The following is a 22113-nucleotide window of genomic DNA, read 5'->3' on the forward strand; positions in this document are numbered from 1 at the left end:
AATGGCGGAAAAAAGGGGAAGATCATTCTACTCCATCAGATTCTACAGCCTGAAACATTAGCACTCGGGTCAAATGATCTATGCTTCTACACATCCGATAGTGCTTTTATCTATAAGGACTATAGACTTTATGCCAACAGGCCTTTTGTTGTATGACTGGAACTTATTTAGTTGTGATACAACATTTATCGTGCTGCCAAAGGCTGTAGAAATTATGACGCTATTTTTGTATAGTGTAGGTTTATCTTAGTAATGTATTCGGCCGAAAGATTTGGAGGAGCCCAACGTCCCAACATTCTTCGGGCCCATAGTTCCAATTGGGCTAAAAACAATTATGGGCCGTAATTTGCATATAGCCCACTGAAAATATCTTGGCCTAAATCAGCATAAGCTTTCTCATTTTTGGTTGTCATGTGCCCTCAGTGGGCCTTTAACAGGGGTAAACATAATTTGGGACCTCGGTAAGAACAGGTCGCTAACATGTGTAAATATCTCGAGGCCATAAATGACAGGGGCCTTTAATAGGATGAAAGTGAGATTAGGTCCTAATTGTGCCAAATAACCCACTGGTCATTAGCAGGCCGAAATGTATCTCAGCTCATGTAACGCCCCAAGATAGACGCTTCAGTTCCCCTTCCTTTTATTTTAGTTGTTGATGTGTGTTTTTTTATGTTTGTTGCATTATCATAATTATTTTTGCATATTTCATTCCTATATGTCTATGCCATGATCATGCCGAAAGCCTTTGTCATATTTTTCATTGCATCATCATCATCTTGCTTGTTGTTGCATGTGCATTTTATTTGTATATGTCTTGGTGTGATCTCTTTCTCTTCATCTCCATTACTGTTGGCATCTTCAGCCTTCAAGTTAGTCCATCTCCAAGCAAACCCCATCTCCTTCTTCCTTTCTTCTAAATTCTAGCCATTTACTCGAGTGATATTTTCCTGCCTCATTAAACCGGACATGCATCATACTTGGTTGTGCATCATGCCATGATTATGTGATGGTTTTTTACTATGTTGTTTGCTTCATTCTGGTGTTTCTTCTTCGGGTTAGTTCTGATAAAGTCGCGTTTGTGAGGATTCGTTTGACTTCGTCCGTTTGTCTTCTTCATGGACTCGTTCTTCTTCCTTGCGGGTTTTCAGGCAAGATGAACATACCCTCGAAATCACTTCTATCTTTGCTTGCTAGTTGTTCGCTCTATTGCTATGCCGCGATACCTACCACTTGCTATATCATGCCTCCCATATTGCCATGTCAATCCTCTAACCCACCTTTCCTAGTGAACCGTTGTTTGGCTATGTTACCACTTTTGCTCAGCCCCGCTTATAGCATTGCTAGTTGCAGGTGAAGATGTAGTGTGTTCCATGTTGGAATGTGGATATTGTTGGGATATCATTATTATATCTTATTTACTTTAATGCACCTATATACTTGGTAAAGGGTGGAAGGCTCGGCCTTATGCTGGTGTTTTGTTCCACTCTTGCCGCCATAGTTTTTCGTCATACCGGTGTTATGTACCTTGATTTTGCGTTCCTTACACGATTGGGTGTTATGGGGACCCCTTGACAGTTCACTTTGAATAAAACTCCTCCAGCAAGGCCCAACCTTGGTATTACCATTTGCCACACCACCACCTACCCTTCCCTTGGGTCGGCCAACCCGAGGGTCATCTTTATTTTAAACCCCCAGGCTAGTGCTTCTCTAAGTGTTGGTCCGAACTGAGCCGCCTGCGGGGCCACCTCGGGGAAACTTGAGGTCTGGCTTTACTTGTATCTTGTCTCATCTGGTGTTGCCCTGAGAACGAGATATGTGTAGCTTCTATCGGGATGTCGGTGCATCGGGCGGTCTTGGTGGTCTTGTTTTACCATTGTTAAAATGTCTTGTAACAGGGATTCCGAGTCTGATCGGGTCTTCCTGGGAGAAGGAATATCCTTCGTTGACCGTGAGACCTTGTGATGGGCTAAGTTGGGACACCCCTGCAGGGTTTTGAACTTTTGAAAGCCATGTCCACGGTTACGGGCAGATGGGAATTTGTCAATATCCAGTTGTAGAGAACTTGACACTTCACTTAATTAAAATGAATCAACCGCGTGTGTAGACGTGATGGTCTCTTCTCTGTGGAGTCCGGGAAGTGAACACGGTCTTGTGTTATGCTTGGAAGTAAGTAGTTTCAGGATCACTTATTGATCACTCTCTAGTTCACGACCGTGCTTTGCTTCTCTTCTCGCTCTTATTTCCGTATGTTAGCCACTGTATATGCTTAGTGCTTACTGCAGCTCCACCTCATTACCCCTTTCCTACCCATAAGCTTAAATAGTCTTGATCTCGCGGGTGTGAGATTGCTGAGTCTTCATGACTCACAGATACTTCCAAACAGTTGTAGGTGCCGATGATACCAGTGCAAGTAACGCAACCGAGCTCAAGTGGGAGCTTGATGAAGATCTTGATCGTTGTGTTGTTTCGTGTCCTGTTGATCAGTAGTGGAGCCCACTTGGGACGATCGGGGATCTAGCATTTGGGGTTGTCTTCTTTTATTTTGGTTCCGTACTCGGACCTTAATTGTATTCTGGATGATGTATGTTCAACTTGTATTTGTGTGATGTGGCGATTGTAAGCCAACTCTTTATCCCTTTCTATTCAGTACATCGGATTGTGTGAAGATTACCCCTCTTGCGACAAACCTACCATGCGGCTATGCCTCTAAGTCGTGCCCCGACATGTGGGAGATATAGCCGCATTGTGGGTGTTACAAGTTGGTAATCCGAGCCATCCCCGACTTAGGAGCCCCCTGCTTGATCGAATTGTTGACGTTGTTGAGTCTACAACAAAATGTTTTGAGTTTTAGGATTATATATATCGGAGAGTAGGATTCTTTTTTACTCCTCAGTCCCTTCATCGCTCTGGTGAGGCCTCCTGACGTAGAAGTTTTGACTCTTCTCTCCTCAAATTTCACGAAAACTTTTTTTAGGTTCACGCGGGTATCTTGGAATTGTTCCGATGGTTTTGTGACGAGAACATTGTTCTTGGTGCCTCCTGACATTTAGGGGTTGTGGTAGTGTCCCGGGGAGTTGAGCTCCGAGGTGTTGTCGTCACAATTTTATCGTTGCAGTTCTGGAATACCTGAGTTCGCCGACATCAAAATTCTCTTTTATGCAGTTGCTGGTGAGATAACCTCGACGCCACCCAGTACTGGGGCGGGAGTTCGGGAGTATTGCCATAACTCGTATAACGAATGCTTTTCGAAGGTTGAGGTAAATGATTTCTGAAGGTTTCTTGGCTATGTGTTGAAGGATGGATACAGCTGGATGTAGGATTTGTTAGTTTTGGGTGCGATATTATGCTTCCCGTGTATCCCCAACACCTGATTGCATAACAAGAAAGTTTCGGGAGTTTATAACTGGGAATTCAAGTATATAGTAGGATATCTTTCCAACAGACACATGATACGATATGGGGTCTATCATATGTTTGTTCCGGCTTATTTTGCAAGCCAATCCTTTGTTTTGTTTTGAATTGTGGTATTCGAGTTGCTTCAATGTCAAATGTGTTTCCATACTTTTCCGAAGCGGTGTTCTCATATTTCTATGTGAATACTAATCCTTCATGATAATCGAGAATGTCATGACAATCCTTTTTAACCGACTGAGGGAGTCCTGGATTAGGGGGTGTCCGGATGGCCGGATTATACCTTCAGCCGGACTCCAGGATTATGAAGATACAAGATTGAAGACTCCGGCCCATGTCCGAAAGGGACTTTCCTTGGCGTGGAAGGCAAGCTTGGCGATGCAGATATTTAGATCTCCTACCATTGTAACCGACTCTATGTAACCCTAACCCTATCTGGTGTCTATATAAACCGGAGGGTTCTAGTCCATAGGACAACATACACATCAACAATCATACCATAGGCTAGCTTCTAGGGTTTAGCCTTCTCGATCTCGTGGTAGATCTACTCTTGTACTACCCATATCATCAATATTAATCAAGCAGGACGTAGGGTTTTACCTCCATCGAGAGGGCCCGAACCTGGGTAAAACTTCGTGCCCCTTGCCTCCTGTTACCATCCAGCCTAGACGCACAGTTCGGGACCCCCTACCCGAGATTCGCCGGTTTTGACACTGACATTGGTGCTTTCATTGAGACTTCCTCTGTGTCGTCGCCATCATGAAGGATGCCTCACCCCGTCTTTAAAGACGGCACCATTGCTAAGGGAGCTTTGGCTGTCGGCCAAACCCTCCGGCTAGGTGGTTTTCTTATGACCGCCTGTTCGGCCTCTGCGCCGACGATGACCTCTCGAGCCAAACAATCTTCATGTCAGTTCGGAACTCGCCGAGCAGTTAGATCCAATGGAGCTTTCTTCCATAAACGAGCTCTTGGATCGCTTTGCCGCCTTGGGAATCGCCACGGATTACGACCAGATTGGGCCTAAAACCGATCTGGGAGAGATTAACTCCCCCCAAGTCACCCATCATGTTGTCGTGGTAGAGGGACAGTGCGGCGACCCTTCGTCTATCTTAAGGACTCTCTATGTTCGGATTCCCGATCCCTCCAAGCCGGATACCTGCGGAGGGGAGGATATCACTCAAGACCTGAACTTAGAGTCAGGCGACAGACTGGATTCATTGGACAACACCCAGGGATCCAAATTTTCGAGTTTAGAAATTTCTCGGCCTCTGAGCCTCAAATGGGGTGAGGCTTCGAATTTAACTCCACCCGCCCTCCCCAACATAAGCAATCTATCCAAAATCAGGCAAGAGCCCGATGAAATAGTACATCATTACTGGGCCAGATTCCTCCTGGTTAAAAACAGGCTAAGGGACTGCCGTGAGGAAGACGCAATCTCAATCTTCTGCAATAATTGCACGGACAAGGGAATACTCAACGCATAAGTCGCCGTGATATTACACGCTTCTGACTTGGCGTCCATTGTACGAAAGTACTGTGCGATGGAAAGCGCCTGGAAAACCAAAATAAAATTTTGGGACAATCCGGCCCTAAATACAAACCCAGTCCAAAATAAAAGGGTGCAGCATAACCAGACACCCAGGTCAAATACCAAAAAGCAAAAACCCTCTATAGGGCATGGAACCATACTGGAAGGATGGCTTAACGGACCCTATAAAATTCATAGTACAGAGGACGCCACACCAACTCATGGCCTTAGACCATGTTGGCTACTCCGGCAGGTGGCCAAAATTGGCGAAAACCTCCTAATTCCGGAGGCCACAGAAAGCCACCCCAGAAACACCCATACGGGATTAACAGTCTTTGAGACTTTCGCATCAAATAATATGCGAAAAAGGACACTCCGCAGCCTTGCCGAAGTCTACCAAGTAGCAAGAATAAACCCATGGAGTGACACGGCTATTACCTTTAACGTGAGTGATGAACCTAAATTCCAAACAGCCCGAGCACCAGCCGCATTGGTCCTCAGCCCAATAGTGGACGGCTTTCGTCTTACCAAGGTACTCATGGACGGCGGCAGCGGATTGAACCTCGTTTACGAGGAAACCCTTCAAAAAATGGAAATAGACTAGAACCGCATTAAGCAAAGCAGCACAACCTTTAGAGGAATAATCCCCAGTCAGGAAGCGTGCTGTACAGGAAAAATCACGCTAGATGTGGTGTTCGGCACGCCGGATAATTATAGGTCCGAAGAGATCACGTTCCATGTGGCTCCGTTCAGCAGGGGTTATCATGCTCTGCTAGGGCGGGAAGTGTTTACAATCTTCCAAGCAATACCCCACTACGGGTACATGAAGCTCAAAATGCCCGGGCCTAACGGGATCATCACTCTCGCTAGTGATCCGGACATAGCACTCTGCGCCGAAAACAAGACAGCCCCACTGGCCCTCGAAGCACTATCTGAAGCCCTAGCGGCTGAGGAACTGACTGCGCCACGCTCTATGGTGAATAGGGACGATGTGGTACTCGACAAAAGATCCAAGTCCACCTCCTTTAAACCGGCGAACGAAATAGTCAAATTCCAAGTCCATCCAATAGACCCAAATAAAACAGCTTCCATCGGGGCACAGTTAAACCCTGATGTAGACGCCGCACTGCGAGAGTTCCTACGAGAAAACTGGGACATTTTCGCTTGGCACCCTTCAGACATGCCAGGAATCCCATGCAGGCTGGCCGAGCATAGCTTAAATATCCAAACAGGATTCAAACCTGTCAAACAGGCTCTTCGGCATTTTTCCGAACCTAAGAGACATGCTATGGGAGAGGAGCTAGCAAAGCTATTGGAGGCCGGATTCATCAGAGATATAAAACATCCAGACTGGCTGGCAAACTTGGTGATGGTACCAAAGAAGGACAAATCCCGGTGCCTGTGCGTTGATTTTAAAGACCTTAACAAGGCTTGCCCAAAGGATCCCTTCCCCCTCCCCCGCATCGATCAAATTATCGACGCTACCGTAGGACACGATTCGTTGTGTTTCCTCGATGCATATTCCGGCTACCATCAAATCAAGATGGCAGAATCAGACCAATTCGCAACGGCATTTATCACTCCATACGGCCCATTTTTCTTCAACACAATGCCCTTCGGGCTCAAAAACGCCGGCATAACATATCAGCGCATGATTCAGACATGTCTGGCAAGCCAGATCGGCAAAACAGTGGAGGCATATGCAGATGATGTGGTCGTCAAAACAAGACATGTCGAATCTCTAGTAGACGACTTGAGGCTCACATTTGATAACCTCCGAACATACGACATCAAGCTCAACCCAGAAAAATACGTTTTCGGCGTTACAGCCGGAAAACTCTTGGGCTTCATTGTATCCGGTAGAGGAATCGAAGGAAATCCATCCAAGATCCGAGCTCTGTCGCAACTGGATATCCCAAAGGACCTCAAACAAATACAAAAGTTAACCGGATGCGTGGCGGCTCTAAGCCGCTTTATCTCCCGCTTGGGAGAAAAGGCCCTACCCCTTTATCGCCTCCTTCGGCGCACCGAACACTTCGAATGGATAGATGTAGCCACGTCCGGACTCGAGGAGATAAAAGCCATACTTGCAACAAACCCAGTCCTGGCCGCGCCAAATATTGGCGAACCAATGCTATTATACATTGCAGCAACACATCAGGTTGTAAGCGCAGTGCTCGTCGTCGAAGGAGAAGCGGACGGACACAGATTCCCCCTTCAAAAGCCGGTCTATTATGTGTCCACTGTCCTCACTCCTTGCAAATCACGGTACCCGCATTATCAAAAGATCGCGTACGCGGTATTCATGGCATCCCGGAAGCTACGACACTACTTTCAAGAGTGTTCAATAACAGTAGCCTCGGAAGTACCACTTAACAATATTATAAACAACCGTGACGCAATGGGCCGGATTGCAAAATGGGCCATTGAGCTCCTCCCGTTCGACATAACTTATAAGCCACGGCGAGCCATCAAGTTGCAAGTCTTGGCCGACTTCGTCGCAGAATGGACGGAGGCCGAACTCCGTAAAGAGTACGGTACATATTCAAATTGGATCATGCATTTCAACGGCTCCAAGATGTTGGCCGGACTAGGCGCTGGCATCGTTTTGACGTCCCCCACAGGAGACACAGTTCAATACATACTCCAGATTATGTACACGGACTCCAACAATGCAGCCGAATATGAGGCCCTTTTACATGGTCTCCGGATGGCAGTATCCATGGGCATTCAACGCCTAGAGGTGCGCGGGGACTCGAACCTCGCAATATCCCAAATAAATGGAGACTTTGATGCCAAGGATCCAAAAATGGCAGCTTACCGTAACGCCGTCCTAAAAATGTCAGCTCGGTTCAAGGGGCTTGAATTTCACCTTATAGCCCGGGAAAATAATCAGGCGGCAGATGTCCTGGCATGCATCGGCGCAAAACGTGATGTAGTCCCCCCCCCCCAACATCTTCTTGGAAAGGTTGTTCAAGCCATCCATAGTATGGGAAGGGGAGCCGAACAATAACACCCCGGACCCAACCGCACTGCCCGACACCGAACATTCTGACACAATCGGAGGCTCTGCCATGAAATAACACCTTCAGCCCACGCAATAATGGCCGTCATTGCCCCGTGGGCAAAACCATTCCTCGCCTACCTCACTAGGCAGGAACTCCCCAAGGACCAAAATGAGGCACGCTGCATAGTGCGGCAATCCAAAGCCTACAGAGTCCACGAGGGAGAGCTTTATAAGAAAAGCACTACCGGAGTCCTTCAAAGGTGCATCTCCAAAGAGGAGGGGCGGAACCTCCTGGCCGAAATTCATGCCGGACTGGGCGGTCATCACGCTGCAGCTCGGTCCCTTGTAAGCAAGGCCTTCCGTACAGGCTTTTATTGGCCGACGGCCCGGGCAGACGCTCAGGACTTAGTCCAACGATGCACCGGTTGCCAGCTCTTTGCAAACCAAAGCCATATGCCACCCACCGCCCTCCGAACTATCCCCATTACTTGGCCCTTCGCGGTCTGGGGGCTTGACATGGTTGGACCCCTTAAAGGCGGAACACACAAGCGAAAATACTTACTCGTCATGGTGGATAAATTCACCAAATGGATAGAAGCCAAGCCTGTTAAGACGGCCGATTCCGGACCGGTGATAGACTTTATATCCGAGGTCGTACACTATTACGGCGTTCCCCACGGCATCATCACTAATAACGGCACGAACATCACGGCCGATGAGGTAAAACTCTGGTGCAAAAACATGGGCATCAAGCTCGATTATGCTTCTGTCTATCACCCACAAACTAACGGCCAGGTCAAACGTTCAAGTGGTCTTATCATGAGCGGCATTAAACCCAGATTAGTGCAGTCCCTCAAGGAATCTAACACGCACTGGGTAGAGGAGCTCGACTCCGTACTCTGGGGGCTGCGGACCACGCCGAATCGCACCACCGGATACACACCATTCTTTATGGTGTACGGCGCAGAGGCAGTTCTTCCCTGTGACATAATTCATGACTCACCTCGAGTGCTCATGTATGAAGAAAGAGAAGCCGAGCTCGATCGGCAGGACAACTTAGACGCATTAGAGGAGGAGCGTGACGTGGCAAAAGCCCGTTCCGCATTCTATCAACAGCAGGCTCGAAGATACCAAAGCAGAGAAGTACGGGCCAAAAATTACAACGTTGGCGAATTAGTTCTACGACTACCAGACAAGAAAAAAGAAAAACTCAAGCCCAAGTGGGAAGGTCCCTTCATAATTGACCAAGTCCTAACTGGTGGAGCGTACCGCCTGCGAGATGCATCGGATAACCGACTCGAGCTGAACCCATGGAACGCAGCCCGTCTTTGAAGATTCTATGCCTAGCGCCGGACTCTATGTTCGTCTCCTTCCTCTGTCCATTTTTTATATATTTCCTGTCTTAAATTTCTCTTCTTCTCTCTGCCTCTCTTTCTTATAGCCTTTAAAGGCTCATAAAGTGACGCACTATCCGCGCTCATTAAACCTGGGGGCTTCTTTAAACAGAAGCTTATTTATACGGGCTTCATACCCAACACATGTGTCACACTTCCGCATGTACCTTTTATTCACCATTATATGCATCGATATGAATTGAGTTTTGGCCAAGCTGGGTTGCTTGGCTCCTGTGCTTACCCCTATGTTCCCGATTGTTCAGCTAGGTGGTAAAGGGAGTACCTCTGCGATTGTTACTGCCGGGTCAGCCGGATGTGTACCTCAGACTGGGTGAAGCCGAAAGCTAGCATTCTTAAGGGAATGTTCGGTCGGTGAACTAAAGATGATCTTTTTTATTTTATTTATCTATATGCCCCCAGATGTTTTTCCTGCGTTTCTTTTCGCAGCATGGACATGCACTTTAGGGCATGCCTCCCAGGGAAAGGAACCCCTAACGGAACTATTCTCCCTGGAAGATGTTTCTTACTAACCATGTAATATAACATAACTAGTCGGGAACTTGTCTGTTCACGCACTAATGACCCCTATGCTTGGTCTCCATGCATTCCCCGGTTCGTATATAACCGCATGGGAATTCGGACACACTCCGGACCGTCAGGTCCCGAGGCTGAAGCGAAAAGGTCGGCCATGACGAACGATCTACAATCCGGCTAGAAGGCATCATAAATGTCAATTACATTACATAGTCATTTTGACTGATTGTATTCCTCTTCAATACCATCTAGCAGGCTGTCTAATTTACAGTCCTGCTACGAATACTTCGCGGCCAACTCTACTTGGCTGTATACTAAGCTTACAGGGATCTCTTTCCCATTGGGCCCTACAGGACCGACCTCGGCCATATGGTTGGGGTCAGCCTTTGCGTACCGCGTCTTCACCATGGCCCAGGCCTCCCTAGCGCCTTGACGGCAGGCTGATATCTTCCACAATCGGAAGTGCCGCCGTGCTCCCTTTAGCTTCTCCACAAGCTCTCCAAGACCTTCGGGCATGGAGACGGATGGCCACAGGGCCTGGGTGACGCCTTGCATCGCCTGCCGAACTCGATCGAGCAGTTGCGAGAGCTCGGGAAGAAGGTCACCCGTAGAACCGGACATCTCCTCTGCAGGATGACCTGTCAGCACACCTACAGACATTGCTCTGTTAGTCGACTTCCCCGCCGAACTTTCTTTCAAAAGGTTCGTTCAAGCACTTACTCAATATGCCGCGCCGAAGCCGCTGATTCTCCTTCACGTAGTCTGACAGCTGGGCACGAACATCCTTTAGCTTGACGCCCAGCTTGGTGTTGGCATCTTGGAGATCGTTCTTCTCCCCCATCACCTTTAACAGCACCCTCTCACCAGCCTTTAGCTGGCGTAGGAGGTGTTGCTTTTCCGGATTCAATCCGGCGCCATCTGCAATTTCATTTGTCAGATTCGCACCAAAGCCGTGCTTCGCAAAATACTTATCCTTCTAAGTGTATATTACCAGAGGGGGGTCTCCATAGGTTCCCCTGCCGCGGCTAGTGCGGCCTCAAGTTGGGCTTTGCACTCTTCCAGCTCCTTAGACAGTAGGGAATTCTTTTCTGTAAGAACCTGCATAACAAATAATCCTTAAATCAGTTATTTTAACTATTTCAAGTCTCGGGGGCTACTGGTATATATATAATTACCAAAATTTTCTTACTTGTATGTGTTTTACATATTGCTCTGTGGCTCTGGTTAGACCATTTTGAGTGGCACAGAGGTATGCATCTCCAGACTTAAAGGCATCTAACGCCTCTTGGGAGAAACAAGCGTCGCGAAGAATTGTCCGGCGACGCCTGTGGTTCATGGCACTCTCCACCTCTGAGTTGGTGGCAGACAACCTGTCCACATCCTCCATCGGAGGAGCATCCGGTGCGCGCCTTGTGTTCGGCCCCGCTTCCGGGCCAGGCTGGTGGAGGCGCGATTGGCGGTCTCTCCGAATATAGTTTGGCAAGGTCTTTTTTTCCTGAAGAGAGCACAAGTGTTAATATGCCCTGAAAGTACGGCACCTGGGATAAGGGGGTGCGCCATACCTTTGCGTTGACGCCCCGGTCCGAACTGCACCTCTTTTCTGCCCATGGGGCCCTACGGCCCCTCGTTGGCTTGTCGCCGCAGGTTCGGCCTCCCGTTTTTGGGAGGCCGGGATTAGCCATGGATAATCGGTCGTAATGGCCACCAGGGCGTTGTCCTTGCTCAGTTGATGGAACACTCCATCAATCAGATCCACCGAAAACTCCGGATCCTCTTGTGAGTCCGGGTCGAGGGACCGTCCTCGGTCCTCGGGTTGTGGAGGAGGGTTGTTTATTTCTTTAACAGCCTGGCACAGTTACTGCGTCGAAATCACTAAGATTAAATATTTAACAGTGGGGATATAAAACGGATGGGGAAGATGTGATCACTCACCCAGCTTGGAGGATTGTACATGGAAAATCCACCCTTTGGTTCAACACGGAGAAAATCCTCCTCTTCTCCCTTGTACAAAGCGGAAAAGGTCTTTATTAGAGTCGCGGCCGAATCCGGCCCCTTACGGCCGTAGCAGGTGGTGTCGTCCTCCGCGTTGAAATCCAACATGGGGTGGCCTCTATACTGTAGCGGCTGCACCCCTCGCATGATGCATGCGGCCATGACCCCGATCATGGTTAGTCCGGAATGAGCTAACAATCTTATCCGGCCCATCAGGTAAACAATGCCCCTGTCACTTTCCCTCTGAGGGCTCCGTGGGCGCTATCTTAGGCGCTTCTTTAAGGGAGCACTGTTGAATTCAGGGAGGCCGATCCGGACAGGATCCGGCAGCGGGACGTCTTCTATGTAAAACCATTCCGAGGGCCAGTCTTCGGACGCCTTCTTTGGGGTTCCGGATTGATAGTCGGTCCCGGCGATGTGCCATACTTCGGCTCCGCCCACTTGATACATAGACCCCTTCTTGGAACGGGGCACGAGGCAAAATAGCTCCCTCCACAGTCCGAAATGAGCTTCAACACCCAAGAACAGCTCGCAGAGGGCTACAAAGCCCGCGATATGCAATACTGAGGCGGGCGTGAGATGATGTAGCTGGAGGCCGTAGAACTCTAGCAGCCCCCGGAGAAATGGATGGATTGGAAATCCAAGCCCCCTTATTAAATAAGGGATGAGGCACACCCGCTCTCCTTTGGAGGGATTAGGGGCGCTCTCTGCTTGCTCTCCGCTGTTGTAGACGGCATGACCGGCTCGAACCAGGATCATATAGGCCGGGGGGAGAAATCCCTTGGTCTGGAGCGTCACTAACTCGCTATGCGGGACGGAGCATCTTTCCCAATATCCAGGCTTAGGGCTGGAAGGGCGGGAGGAGGAGTCGCGACGGCTGGCCATGGTGGAATGGATCTTTGTCGAATGCGCTCTGATGAACACTCACGGAGGGGGAAGGTGTGGTTTGGATCTAAATCCTCGTCTCCTTAAATAGGTCAGCTTGTTTGCGCGGCTAGGGGTGTGAATGTAAAAATGCTCAGACCTTTTATATTCGTTTGACACGTGGGGAGCGACCATTATTGGCCGCAGAAGCCAAGGAGCGCAACATCTACAAGAAACCGGACTTTATTCAACAGGTACATGGAATTTGGAGGAGAACCCGCCTTGCAATGCCGAAGACAATCTGCGCGCGGACTCAATGTCATTGAAGCCTGGTTCGGGGGCTACTGAGGGAGTCCTGGATTAGGGGGTGTCCGGATGGCCGGACTATACCTTCAGCCGGACTCCAGGATTATGAAGATACAAGATTGAATACTCTGGCCCGTGTCCGGAAGGGACTTTCCTTGGCGTGGAAGGCAAGCTTGCCGATGCGGATATTTAGATCTCCTACCATTGTAACCAACTCTATGTAACCCTAACCCTATCCGATGTCTATATAAACCGGAGGGTTCTAGTCCGTAGGACAACATACACATCAACAATCATACCATAGGCTAGCTTCTAGGGTTTAGCCTCCTCGATCTCATGGTAGATCTACTCTTGTACTACCCATATCATCAATATTAATCAAGCAGGACGTAGGGTTTTACCTCCATCGAGAGGGCCCGAACCTGGGTAAAACTTCGTGCCCTTGCCTCCTGTTACCGTCCAGCCTAGACGCACAGTTCGGGACCCCCTACCCGAGATCCGGCGGTTTTGACACCAACACCGGCGTATTTATCTTCAAGTGGATCCGATCATTTCAACATCCGCAAGATCACCTCTCAGTTTTTCCCAATGTTGTTCATTTCATTTGTCCCCAAGTTGCCTTTGTTTTCCCGCCCACCCACCCCTTTTTCTTCGGGGACTCAGATTTCTTAATCAATTATCCATCTTATTGATGGGAAACCTATCCATTCTTTTCCGTCAACATTCTTATCCGGTGATTCTCAGGAAGATTCTAACGGAAGTTCGAGTTCATCATTCTTCGTTCTCTTTCTTCTCTGGTGGATGCAATTCAAGCTTTGTTAATCATATCTTTTCCTCGTTTAATGTTTTCTCATGCTGGTGCACTTCTTAATCACTCACCTCTCGCTATTCAATTTTTTCCGGAGTGCTGAAGATATCTTAGAAGATTCACGGTTACATTCTCGATCCGTTCAAGTTCTTTTGAGGTTGTTATCTCATTCAAGCCATTTAATTCAACCGGTGCAATCTCTCTTTTCAAGCAATCGCTCAAAGGTGTGTCTTTTGAGTGGGCCCTAACCCACTGGTCTTTTCCCAGGATCTTACCTGACTCTTCTATTTTCCCGGATTTACTCTCAAAGTCTTTTCCAAGTTTGACATAAGAATGATGTGTCATCAGTCAAATGTCTTTCTCCAAGATCTTTCAAATTCTTTTCATCATTGGTTCAACCTTTTTAATTTTCATTCCGGAGTGCCTCAACAATTCATGGTGGTGTTTTTCATCGTCATTCTCAACATCTGAAGACCGAAGACGAGTTTCTCTCAAATCTTGGTATGTTCTCTCGAAGATGCGTAATTCAAGCTTGATGCCATCCTCTCATAATTGTTTTTGATTGTGAGAATTCTTTTCATCCATCCGGAGCAATTCAGGAGTATTTTTCAGTTTGATTCTTCGGAGCCCATCATCCCAGAATTATTCATTCCAGCTTTCAGCTCTCGTTCTCAAATTCTTCCGGAGCATCGTTCAAGTTTTCTCTAATCAGTCTGTGATCTCTTCATTCTCTTGCATCTTAATTCTCTTAAGTACCTTCATTTATTTTCTAATCCTTACCGGTGATTCATTCCCTTTGCTTTGTTAATTTTCAATCATTACGGTGGTTCGTTCAAGATTCCTCTCCTTTTGTGCTCATATTAATTTATTCGTTGTTTCAATCCTACCGGGGTTTCGTTGAAGACCTTCTGAAGTTTGCGCTATGTCTATCCATCTTACGAGAATAAGTAGTATGCCAAATCCATTGCTTGTCATCAATTTAATTGATGAAGGATAAGAATAATGTAATTCTTATTCTTGTTTAATCCAAGTGATTAATTCCTTATTCTGGAGGCTCATTAATTCCCGGTTTCAATTGTTCATCTTTTCTTTTCCGGAGCTCCAAGTTATTTCAATTATATCATTTCAAAGCTTCATCTAATCATTGCAAGGCTTCAATCTTATTCTTTTCATCCTTCACTTCTTTTTGATCATTCTTTTATTACCGAAGTTCTTCGTGGAGGCTCTACATGATGGTTCATAAAGGATTTAATTCCTTCTCGAAGTGTTCATCGAGATTCTTTTCAGAGGAGTTCAAACATTCTTCATCTTGCATTCCAAAGTGCAATTCTTTCTACCTTATCTTTTGGGATGGTGATATGCCATTCTTAACAATTTTCTTTCATGTTTTCATGATTCACAAGTTGTTAAGAATGAGATATTTTAAACCCATCATTTTCTCTTTGTTCAGGAGATGCTTTGCAACCTGTCAACCTCTTCATTGGAATATCTTGGGTTATATTTCACCTAAAGCCTTCCCTATGGAATTTTGCTATTGTGGTGCTTATCAATGATCCAAGTTTTTTCTCCTATCCTCTCGGTGGAAGAAGTTTTTCATCTCCTTGTCGATCTAAAGCAAGCAATTGTTTCCGTTTGTGGCAAGTTTTCACCTCAAGTTTTTGAGATGTTTTCCATAAGCCCTCAACAAGCCTGTTCTTTTTGCTATTGATTTCCTAACAACTCCGTCCAATCCTTCTTTTTAAGGATGCTTTTCAAATTCAATTGTGGTACAAGATGTCATTTTCTTCTCAATTCTTTCCTTTCCAACGATCCAACTTCTATTCTTTCATTCCGGAGGTATTGTGATGTTGCTCTCTTCACTCATCATATCGGATTAGGAGGACCATGTTCTTTTCGTGCTTATCCATTTTACCGGAGTGTCGTGCCCTCTTTTCAAGTTCTTCCATCTTATCAAGTTTTGCCTCCCTTCTCAACCGAAGTGCTGTCTGAAATCTTTCTTAACCCTTGTGCCTTTCTTTCAATAGTTCCGGAGGCAGTGTGTTTTGATCTCATCAAGTACCCTCTCATATTTTTTTTAGTTCTTGCTCTATTCCTTCCATTTTAACCGCAGTGCTGCCCGAATTCTTCCTTTCTCATCTCGTTTTAACCGGAGTGGCTTCAAAATCTATCTTGTCTTTCAACCTACAAGGCTCTAGTAAGGCTCCTTGTTTCTCTTTTTCTAACGGAGTGTTTTCTCCTTGTTTCTAAGCAAGAGCAATACGCGGCGACCGCCCAGGCGAGGGCGGTGAGCTGCGCCTCTGTATCGACATCCCCGGGCTCAACCGAGCCACATCATAGGAGCTCTTCTGGCCTTTGCGTGTTGGGCGCTGCGAGGGTCCACCTCACAGCTATGTTCGCATGTCGTTCGACCTGCCGAGTGTGGCTACTGCCTTCCAGTGCAAACTGCGGAGCGTCATGGCAGGTCAGGAGGCCAGGCACCACGTAGTCCTGGCAGAGATGGCGACGGACCTCAAGGAACCGCATGGACCCCTAGAGCCTCCTCAGGCTCAGGGCCCCGGCGGCTCATGAAGAGCAACCCCTTCGCCGCGTACCTTCAGCTGCCTCAACACCCCTTCATTGACGGAACCAAGTGACATTTTCCAAGTTCGTTTAGCTGGGAGCACCCCCAGGGCTGCATCATTCCCAGGTCGCGTGGGTCCGTCCCTATGGCATGTATCCTTTCTTGCTTATGTCTTTAGCTTACCCTGCTGGGGGCGCCCCTCGGGCTGCATCATATCCAAGCCGCTCTGGCCGGACCCAGTGGCACGTATCGTTTATGCATTTACCTGAGCTAGGTTGCCTTTCATGCTTAATCTATCTATGACTATCACCTGCTTGATTGTCGCCCATCGCGGGAGCCGCGCGTCGGTCGTCTTTCTTCAGGCCCCTTCCCGTGAGAGGGTTAGGCACGGCGTCTGTGCTCGGGCCTGTCCCTATAGCGTTGATAAATCCAACACTTGAGCTCTGTCTGGCGGGCCGGCACCATTCATGTCACCTCCTGGGGCCGTTGGTGCTTGGCTTTCTCACGCGATAACCTCAGGAGATTCGTTCGGCACAAGTTGTCTGACCACCTCACAGGACCAATATAGCGAACAAGAATGAAGACCAGGCGCAACCTGCCTTGAGGTAGGGCCTCGTGAGTCCCGCACTGGCTCACGAGTGCCCAGACACACCTCGTCCAGCCCTATCGTGCAAGCCACGTGTCAGGGCGGGGCTGTACACGCCCCGGGGGCTCTCCGCAGTAGGGAGTCCCCTTCCACGTACAAGTGGAAGCACCATGCTCCACGCTAGCAGTCGACACAGCCGAGAAGCGGCTATGCCCGTGCAAGTGCGGAAGCGCCATGGTCCGTCCTGGTGATAAACAACTGAGGGCGGCCTCACGGCCATATCAACCTCAGGGAGCCTCCGGGCTCGGTGTCTGGCCTCAATGCAACGCCTCCCCTCGAGAGAGCCGTGTGAGGGGGCTGCGCTCAGGTCACGCCCAAGCGTACGCCACCCCGCCAGGTCCCTCGGACCTGGTCGTCGCGCGCCCTCTCAAGTGGAGCTAAGGTATGAAGGTCATTTGAACGTTAAGGGGGACTCCTGAGCATCGCGACTCAGGAGCCTAACTGGTCACGTAGCCCCTCACTCCTTGGTCCGTCCTGGTCTCCGGTCGGCCCAACGGCGGTTGAGGTATGCGCGGGGTTGGGCCCTGCCGACGTAGACCACAAGACCAACCATTGCATCTCCTTTCCACAAGTTGTTTGCGCGTCAAGGGGGACTCCTGAGATCCGTGACTCAGGAGCCTAACTGGTCACGTATCCCCTCACTCCTTGGATCTGTCCTGGTCTCCGTTCGGTCCAACGGCGGTTGAGGTATGCGCGGGGCTGGGCTCTACCAACGTAGAACATAAAGCAAATAGGAAGAAAATCGCAAAATCTCAAAGAAAATATTACAAGACATATTGTTCTCCGAATACCAAACACAAGTTTAAATGCCTCCACGAGGTACGCTACATGATGCAGGAGTTTCAACAGGAAAGAAGCCGCAAGCCAGTCATCCCTCATAACGCCGGCACCTGCAAGAGGTGCCCCCTCCTGGGTGGCGTCGCCTTCACCTGCACCACCGGTCGAAGGCGCGTGGGCGAAGGCGTCCAACTTCTCCCGCAGGGCTTCCACCTGACCCTTCACGCGGCGGCAGTTGCACAACGCTCCTCGTCCACAGGCTCCAGCAGCTCGTCAAGGCGGGTGGCAGGATCGCGAAGATGGAGGTGGCGGAAGACGCGCGTCAGCATGGCTGAAGAAAGGACGTGAGCCTCTGCCTCTGCCATGGGGCCGATGCCACGCACGACTTCCTCAAGCTCCTCGACCAAGTAGGGAAGCAACTGGGCGGGCAGTCCTCATTGCTGGCCAATGACTTCTCCAAGCCCTTCTCATAGAGAGTCTTCAGGGCCTCGCGAGACGTCTTCTCTAGAAGCGCGAAGGCCGCGCGGTCCTCGGCCAGAACCTTCGCCTTGGCGTCAAGATCGACCCCCTTCGCCTCCACCTTCCGCTCTAGCTCCTCCAGTCGGCTGTGTTCAGTGGCCTGCGCCTTCGCCAACTCCCTCAGCTCGACGTCGCGGTTCTTGATGGCGTCCTCCCAGGCCTTCATCTCCTCCTCCTTCACCTGACGCCGCGAGCTTCTTCTGTGCGCTCATCACATAGACTCTTCAGCTCGTCCTCCAGTGCCCAACAGCGGTCATGGGAGGCTTCGGTGTCCTTCAGCGCCGCCTCGCGATCGGCCGCAGCTTGAGCGATGGCCCGCTTCTCCTTCTCGGAGGTCATCGCGGCCTGGCTCAGCACCGCTTGAACTGCTACGTCAGACTAAAGCCAGCCGGAGGCCAACTCCAGGCGCTCGGCTACCAGGCGCGGATCCGTGCCCAGGAGATCTTCCCGCAGCTGAGTCATCTCTGAAAGGGCACGCTCCAAGGCAGCGGAGGAGGTAGAAGAACCTGGGTGTAATGAAGTAGGAGGAGTAAGAGGCATCGTCATCACCATGTCTTGGGAGGCAGGAAGCTCCTGAGCCCATTGGACCTCAACACCCAAGCCGGACGCTGGCACCTCTTGAGTCAGCGGCGCTTTGGGGGCTGACTCCTCCCGAGGATGCTCCACCCTACCTCGCGAGGATGATCGGGCTGGTGAAGCACGAGCACCATCCCCAACTTTGCTCGTGGAGAGGGGCGCGGTCGCAGGAGGCAACCCGGACTCAAGCAGCACCACCTCGCTCTCCCTTCTCCTCTTCGCCGCAAGCGTCAGCCTGATTACACAACAAGGAAAAAGAGTCGAAAACAAGCACCAACAGCAAAAACAAGGACGAACGTCAAGAGGAAGCAGCACAAGCAAGAACAAGATGAAGCTCAAGCACTTACTGGTCCACAACAGCGTAGTCCACCCTCCGCTTGGTGAGCTTGAAGCCGGAGAGCTTCACAACCCGAGGTGCGGGCACGCTAGGTCCGAAAGTGGAAGCAGGGGCGACAGTTGGGCCGGAAGTGGCTCCAGGAGGCGTCGGAGCAGAAGAAGCATCTCGGGAGATCAACACCGATCGGTCCCTCGTCAGGATGACGGGCGGCTCTCCCCTCTCCACGCGGGCATTGGCCTAGTCGTCGTCAGGAAGGGTGCGGAGGATGTCAGGTTTGCTCAAGGGGGAGGTTTCCCCCATCCCTTCAGGGGTCACCTCTGAGCCTTCCTCCTCCTCCTCTTCCACCCCGCGGACTCACCAGAAGATAGCTCCACCAGTGTCGGCGCCACAGGGGCCCCGGTGAGCGCCGGCGGCACCAGTCCGCACCCATCAAAGGTCGGCCTGGAGGCCACGACTAGCGCCCCATCCTTGTGGCGGAACAAGGGAGTGAAGACATTCGGCGGATACTCCTGGTCATCCCCAACCAGGAAGCGGAGAGCTGCGGCCAGCTCCTCGCCGGACAAGGCCTTCGGGCTCAAGCGAACCTTGTCCTCTTCATCCCCAAGCTCCCACAAGGGGGGCGTGCGGGCTTGAAGCGGGGCCACGCGCAGCATCAGGAATTCCCTCAGGAGCATGGCTCTTGTAATGTTCGCCGCCTTCGCGTTGCCCGGCTTCAGGTCGGACTTCATCTGCTCCAGCACCAATGCAGGACCACCCCTTGTCGGACTGGGGCATCTCCGTTGACAGCGTCAAGCGTGGGTGGATGCATTTAGCGTCCATCATGGCCCACTTGCTCTGGAAGCCTTTGGCTTTCTTCCCCGTCTTTGAGATCGAGTTAGCCTTGCCGGCCGCGATGGAATTGACACAGTCAGAGGCGTGACCCTCCTTGGCGCGGAGGAAGAAGAAGTGGCGCAGAAGGGCCATGGACGACATCACGCCAAGGTACGCATCGCAATAGTAGGCGAAGATCAACAATAGAAGGATAGAGTTGGGATGAATATGCAGCGCCTGTAGCCCGTACTGGTCAAGGACCTCGTAAAAGAAGTCAGAGAAGGGGGGAACCAGCCCTGCGACAATGCTGCTCGTGAAGAAGGGGAAGAAGGTGCTTCCCTCGGGCTCCGGCACGTCGGAGCCGGCCCGGAGTCCAGTCTTCCCCTTCTTGTTGCTTTCCCCCGCCATCAGCAAGCGTGTGGCGGCAAGGTTCTTCTCTGAGACGTTGGGCGTGTCAAGAGCTGGCTCATACCAAGTCGGCGATGAGGTGGGCTAGACCCTCCGAGGCACCATTGGTTGCTAATACGGAAGGATACAGGAGTAGATCTGGAGATTTCGGAAGCAGGGAGCAAGGAAGGGGATCTGAGTAAGGCGAAAGGAAGCACTGAAGGCAAGCGCTGTCTACTCCAACCTTTTGACAGTCGGGCAGTTGCCGAGGCAGCATGGGGAAGAGGATTCGCCCACGTCCAATCAACCGCCATGCGTCGACCAAGGCCGCAGGCTATTGGGGCCCGCGGAGCTCCGCACTTGCCCTTCGGCTTCGCCACGAAGCCAAGCCCGAGCGCACCTTGGGCCCGGGTGCTACTATCGGCGTTCTAGGAACGGCGGTCCCCAGAATTGCCTGCATGCGGCCCACGGCGTGGCTCTGCGAGCGGGCCCGTACGGCCCATCTTCACCAGCAAGGACTCAAGACCCTCGCGAGGGGCCAAGCCTCACGAGGCGGATAACACAAGACCTCCTCAGGACCGGCCTCGCCAAGCCAGCTCGCGAGGGGCGGAGAGTTCAAGGCAAGACAAACCTCGCGAGGTTCGAGTGACGTGAGCCATGACGACCAAGGCCAGGCGGGCGCCAGCGCTCACAATGTCCTTGTTTCCTCTTTGGTGCTAAGGAGGCAAGCGTAGACGCGGAGTACCGAGGCGTCAAGCAAAGGATTCCATATAAGTGCAACGAGACCAAGACCAGCAGGACGGCAAGACGGAGGTCACCATGGAGCCCAAGGCGGCGTCACCACCAGATCCTTTTGTAGGCGAAGGCTGCTTTTGTCAGGATAAGTTGTACTAGCTGTTCCCTTTTGAATTGGCCATTGTTGGCTCCCTTCCCACTCAATATTTGAGGAGAGGATCAGGGCCTCTATAAATAGGACTAGCCACCACCATAGGTAGGAGAGAAGAATCGGAAGAACCACAAGTTCACCGAGCACAAGAACACCTCTCCTCGGGAGGCTGTTCTTCCCCTTGTACTGTTCATCCTCAGCCCAAGAGGCAATCCACCACACGACACTGGAGTAGGGTATTACACCACAACTGTGGCCCGAACCAGTATAAATCATGTGCCATGTGCGTTCGCGAGTTCGTCGAGTTAGCCGGTGAGATCTTAGCGAAGCTAGGATGTGGATCAGTAGGGGGAGATCTTCGCACGCACCCCTGTGTTCGAACCTTGAGGATTTTGCCGGAACCCATGATCCGACACCCGGCGTCTTTGAGGACCGGCTCTTCAAGCCGTCTGCAACCCTGCCCGCAGCGGCACCAGCACCGCCTCGCGAGAACCTCCCTCAGGCCCCTCCGTCGGGCGCCCCGGCTTGTGGACCGACCTCAGGAGCTCACCTCCTCCAAGCGCTGGAACCTCAGGAGGGGTGCTGGACCAAAGATTTCAAGACGTATCTACTTCAGGGGACCTTGCCGGAGAAGGAGGAGGACGCGGAGCACGTGGTTCAATACGCCACCGCCTACCGCATCCAGGACGGTGAGCTCTATAGGAAACCGACAAATGATGTTTCTTTGTGATGCATCTCCAGGGAGTAGGGGCATGAGCTATTGGCCGACAT

The sequence above is a fragment of the Triticum dicoccoides genome, chromosome 4A, assembly GCF_002162155.2.
Source record: "Triticum dicoccoides isolate Atlit2015 ecotype Zavitan chromosome 4A, WEW_v2.0, whole genome shotgun sequence".
Lineage (NCBI taxonomy): Eukaryota > Viridiplantae > Streptophyta > Magnoliopsida > Poales > Poaceae > Triticum > Triticum dicoccoides.